Source organism: Montipora capricornis, chromosome 7 (genome assembly GCF_036669925.1).
Source record: "Montipora capricornis isolate CH-2021 chromosome 7, ASM3666992v2, whole genome shotgun sequence".
In the NCBI taxonomy this organism is placed as follows: Eukaryota; Metazoa; Cnidaria; class Anthozoa; order Scleractinia; family Acroporidae; genus Montipora; species Montipora capricornis.
In genome coordinates this window covers 7,178,856-7,183,855 of record NC_090889.1, presented here as the reverse complement: position 1 = coordinate 7,183,855, position 5,000 = coordinate 7,178,856, and the positions used below count along the sequence as shown (strand labels likewise).

The window sequence follows — 5,000 nt, the reverse complement described above, 5'->3', positions numbered from 1 at the left end:
AGTTTAAAGCTTAACAATGTCAGGAAATTTTAGAAGACCAAGTTGGACATAGTGATGAGAAATGTGGGCATGTCTCTGGCTCTCTGTAATCCTAGCGTTACTTGTGCAGCCTCTTTTAATGCGACGGGAGTTGATACATATAATAAATTCATTCAGCCTTTACTAACAAAAAGATGGGTTTTTTTCCCATGGGAACTTTTATTCACCCGGTGTACAATCGATAACTCCTTCGTTACAATTTCACAAAAATATTTCCCAGATTCTCCTTAGAATGTTTCATAAATGTGCCGTAAAAGGTGGAAAAATAACCTGTCCTTTAACCGAAGACCGAGCTTGACAGAGGAAAGGATTTATTCCGCGAAGATTGTTAGTTTCAAAACCAACAAGTTTAGAATGGACCCATGTCTTTCTCAAGCTCTGGTTATCTTTTATCATAACGTTTTTTATCTTAATTAATACAGGTAATCTACGACGCGGAAATTTCACATCTCCGGATTTGCGCGCAACCACGACTATTGTGAGGACTCGTACGTTTCAGGTGCCGATCGACCTGGTAATTGGACCAGCTATATATATGTGCCCAAATTACATTCTAGGCAATTTCATTCTAGGCAGTGACAGTTCACAAATAAATTCATTAAAAAATACATACAGCAAGTTAAAAAGAAAGAATGATAGATTGCATATACCCGGATATAACAAAGTCCTTGTTTAAATAAACTCTTCGTTGCCTGATTGACTTCTGATGGATAGGAGGATGTTATTCCATTCACTGTCTAGCAGAACTTTCTCAGTGTTTGTTCTAAAGGGGTCAAGGCTTAAGTGCTGTAGTTCAGCACTTTAGTGAAGTAATTAAGTTGCTCAGATACGTAAGAAAGGTAAAAGTTCGAAGGCTTCTAGTCACAGAGGTGGTCGTAAAAAAGCTGGCGAGAATAAAGTTTATCAAGGTTTGGAGATCCTAGAAGACCAGGTTGGACATACTGAGGCAAAATGGGATCATAGCTCTGGCTCTCTGTGATCTTTACGTGACTTGTGCGACCCATTTTAACGGTGGGAGATGATACAAAGAATCTGACATGTGGAAATTCAACATCGTCGGAAGAATGATTATAGGTTATAAGCTTTTTAAGTGGCTGGCCTGTTCATTGGACGAGCTGCTTTCAAAACCAGTTTTTCACTCGAAACCATCCACTTTTCGATGTCTAGGCTGAATTGTATTAATCTTCGCGCACGAAGGTTAAAATTACTTTCAAGAACAAAACTTTAAATTAGCATAGAGTTGCTAATTTATAATTATAAATGCTTCACAAAAAATAAATGAATAAAGAAAGAAAAATAGTAGATTGAATGAAGCCTTTACAACGAATAATACTTTGTTTTTATTTCTTACAAACCTAGAGAAAATTTTTGTCCAAAAAAATACATGAAAGTATTTCACCATGAGTAAGCAAAATTTGAGTTTTCGCGAACATTCAGCGTCTTTAAAGTGCTTCTGTGTGTGGTTATAATCAATCTTCTTTCATCTTTCGTAGGTTAGGTGCTTGTTTTTTCATTTAAAAAAAATAAAAAATCTTTTCGATAACCATCCATTTACTAAGGTAACTTTGGTCCTCTTATTCTAAAACTGAAGCATGTGTTAGTTTAAAATCTCCACTATCAGGAATAAGACTGAGTAACCTTACGACTTTCTTTCTAGAAACGAGTTCCGTCACTCTATCGCACCTGGAAAAGGAAGGAAGCGTTTCCACGATAACAAATGGGACAATTATCTCAAGACCTCGTCACGAAAAAAGTCTCGTTTTTGAGATACCGAATGTATCATTTTATGGCTCCCGGGAAATGGAGGAAGGACTTATGTTCTTTTTCGAGAAACGCACACATTCGGACTTTAGTTGTTTTGAAATTAGAGAAAACCAAACCCCGAGATGAAAAGCTTATCCAAAGCAGACTTTAAAAATGGAATGAAAAGCTTACAGCTCACAACGTAACAAAAAAAGAAGGAGAAAAAAAAAAAAAAAAAAAAAAGGCCCTCAGAGTATTGTGTATGTTCTCTTGTTCCCTAAGATATAATGTCTTTGTTCCTCCTGACGTTTCCCAGTTAAATTAGTCGTGTTCTCGTCTTCCCCAAAACCCCTGGATAGGCCTCAGAAGTGCATAATCGTGTTAGACGTTACTAGATAACCAAAAGTTGCAAGAGATAAGACTCAGCTCACAAGGTGAAGCGACCATTAATAAATCCACCATGTTACATTAACTTAGCCGAACGCTTTTCGTATGCGCGTGGTGCCATGTTTGCACTATATCTAGTTTATTGCAATCTTTTGAGCAGGTGCATTTTAAATTAATTTGTGCCCAAATAAGGAAAGGAAGCGATTATTCCAAAAAACGTAATCCTTAGATAAGTCTCACGTGTCTTTCGGAGCACTTTCTTCGTCCAATCAAAAGTAAAGGAATCCCAGGAAATTATGACATTGTCAAGATATATAAAAGTAACACGATTTATACACCTCTTAAAGAACCGTTCAAACTTCAGGCAACCACATCTCGGGACATTCTAGCTGGGCGATATTTTGTGCGATCACAGTTTTGACGACACAGAAGATGGCGAGTGTTCTGCAATCCAGGAACGTAGTCTTGGTTGTCATAGAAGTCAGCGCGTTAATTGTCTTAAATCTTCTGTCCCTTATGGGAAATACCTTGGTTTGTGTGTGCGTATACAGAAACACGCGATTGCGTACAACAACGAATCTTTACATCGTCGCGTTGGCAATAAGCGATTACTATCGGCCGTATTTGTAATGCCGTTTGTGACAGTTGTCCTTGTAAGCGGCCACTGGATTTTCGGTGAAGTTATTTGTAATGTTCTTGCTTTCTTCAGTGCGTTTATCATTTACGTTTCACCAGCAACAATGGGGCTGACAACGCTCAATCGTTATGTGAGAATGTGCAGACCAGACCAGGAATATCAGAGGTACTTTTCCCCGAAAAAATCACTGGCCCTTCTCGTGTCTGTTTGGGTGATCGTTGCCAGTTACAGTGGCCTCCAAAATATAGTTGGTCTTCGAAAGAACACGTTTTTCCCGAATATTGCCTCATGTGCCATTGATCATCTCAGTGAAAGTGGCAGACTGATACACTATTGCATCGTTATCTCCTTGTTCTTTTTAACGCCTTTAATCATCACAATTTTTAGCTACGTGAAAGTTGCGAAAAAAATGCAACACCACAAAATGGAAACTTCATCTTTGCGACAAGATTCACTGATCATCAGTGCCCGAGAGATAAGAATTAGTAAATCTCTTTTTGTAGTTGTTTTCGCTTTCATGATCTGTTGGATTCCCTTTTGGATCATCGTCCTTCTAATGCGCTTTCATTTGGTTCAAAAGCTGCCACGAAATGTGAAGCTCCTGTGTTTCTTTTTCCTTTACTTATCCAATACGATCAATCCATTCATTTACGCTGGTATGAACCGTCGCTTCAGAAAAGAATTCCTCGAAATTGTTTGTGAGTGTAAGAAGAAAGTTCGGAATCGCATAACTTATGAAACCCCTCAGACAGATACGAATAATGTTCCACAAGAAGTTGACGAAGAGCATCTTGGTAATCTCACTGTTGGTAATGCTTTAAGTGTTGATCACGATAAAAAAGAATAAGAAGTACGTTTGACTGATGTGTCAAGTTTTATAGTAAAACTGTATAGTTTGACGATTTTGAGTAGCCACCCACGATGACTTGAACTGAGCATTTAGGTCAATTATGATATGTTATGTAACCCCGTTGAAGTTTAGGTTAATTTCACGTCTGTAACAAATTCTGTAATGGAAAAACCGCATACGGAGGTCTCATCCACAAAATAGAAGAGATTGAACAACAGTCAAGTCGGTTCTTTCTTATCATCTAATCATTTATACTATAGTTTGTCGCAGTTTGAGCGGCAGATGAAGATAAAGTGTAATTTATTTACTCTGGCCTTTGGCGATTTCGTCAGTTCCCTAATTTAAGCCTTCAAATTTGTACTTTCTATCCATCCGCTAAATGTAAATTTGACAAGACAATGAGGATATGCCAGAGTCTAAGGGCATAGTGTCATGCATTACACTTACCGTTCTTAGATGACTCAATATTTTGAAAACCGTCTATCATGTCAAAGTTTGCATCTGCTTAGAACGAATTGCATGACAACTGTAAAAAGCAAAGTTTCGGATTTAATTAACATTGTCAAAACAAAGTTTTTTTGATTAAATAAATATTAATATGTTTCAGTATTTATTCAACCAGTAGGCCATTTCCGAGTTCATGTCTGCCTCCTCTTCAAAGCGAATCTAGGTGCAAATTTTTTCTAATGAAAATTAGTGAATTGGTGAATAAATTTAATTTAAGCGACTTACATTAACTCAATCGTGTGTTACTTGTGTTTCCGTGGCGTTTAGGTCCCTACCCTCAATGAAATATATTAGGAAACTCGAGTTCCAACTGCCATGGGATCTACTTAAGAAAATCGGCCATAAATAATCTGAACGAAGGCTCAGGTAACCTCAAAATTCCACACGCACCTTGACACATGGTCACAAAACACATACGTTCCTAATTTCGGAGGATCAGTGAAGAAGGAATTATTCCCCGTCGATCTCCACAATCCTGACCTTTAAGCTCCATAGAAAGCAGCCGCCGCCCCCCACCAATCGCCCACAATACAGCGACACATCCCGCACTTTTCCCCGCTTTGCAGCGCTGAATTGGAAAGCTAGCAAAGGAGAATTGTACAGACAACAATAAAGAAAGTCCGCCGAAAGCCGGAAAAATCGCTTGAAAATTCTTCCCTTACGGGATAACTATTCGGTTTACAATCAGTATTCATATGGCTTTTGTTGTAAAGAAGTTAATAAAGAAAATGACACTGTTTTTTATGTCGGTGGTTCAGCTAGAAGTATTATAGTATTATTATTATGACAGTTTGAAACTTTTGAATGTCAATACCTTAAAGCTACCTGGGGCGTTAA

At 38.0% G+C, this 5,000-nt stretch overlaps 1 pseudogene; it reads left to right on the top strand.

Annotated features, from left to right (window-relative positions):
* The first annotated feature begins 2,499 nt into the window (after positions 1-2,499).
* On the top strand, positions 2,500-4,083 carry LOC138057753 (beta-1 adrenergic receptor-like; annotated as a pseudogene).
* Positions 4,084-5,000: the final 917 nt, after the last annotated feature.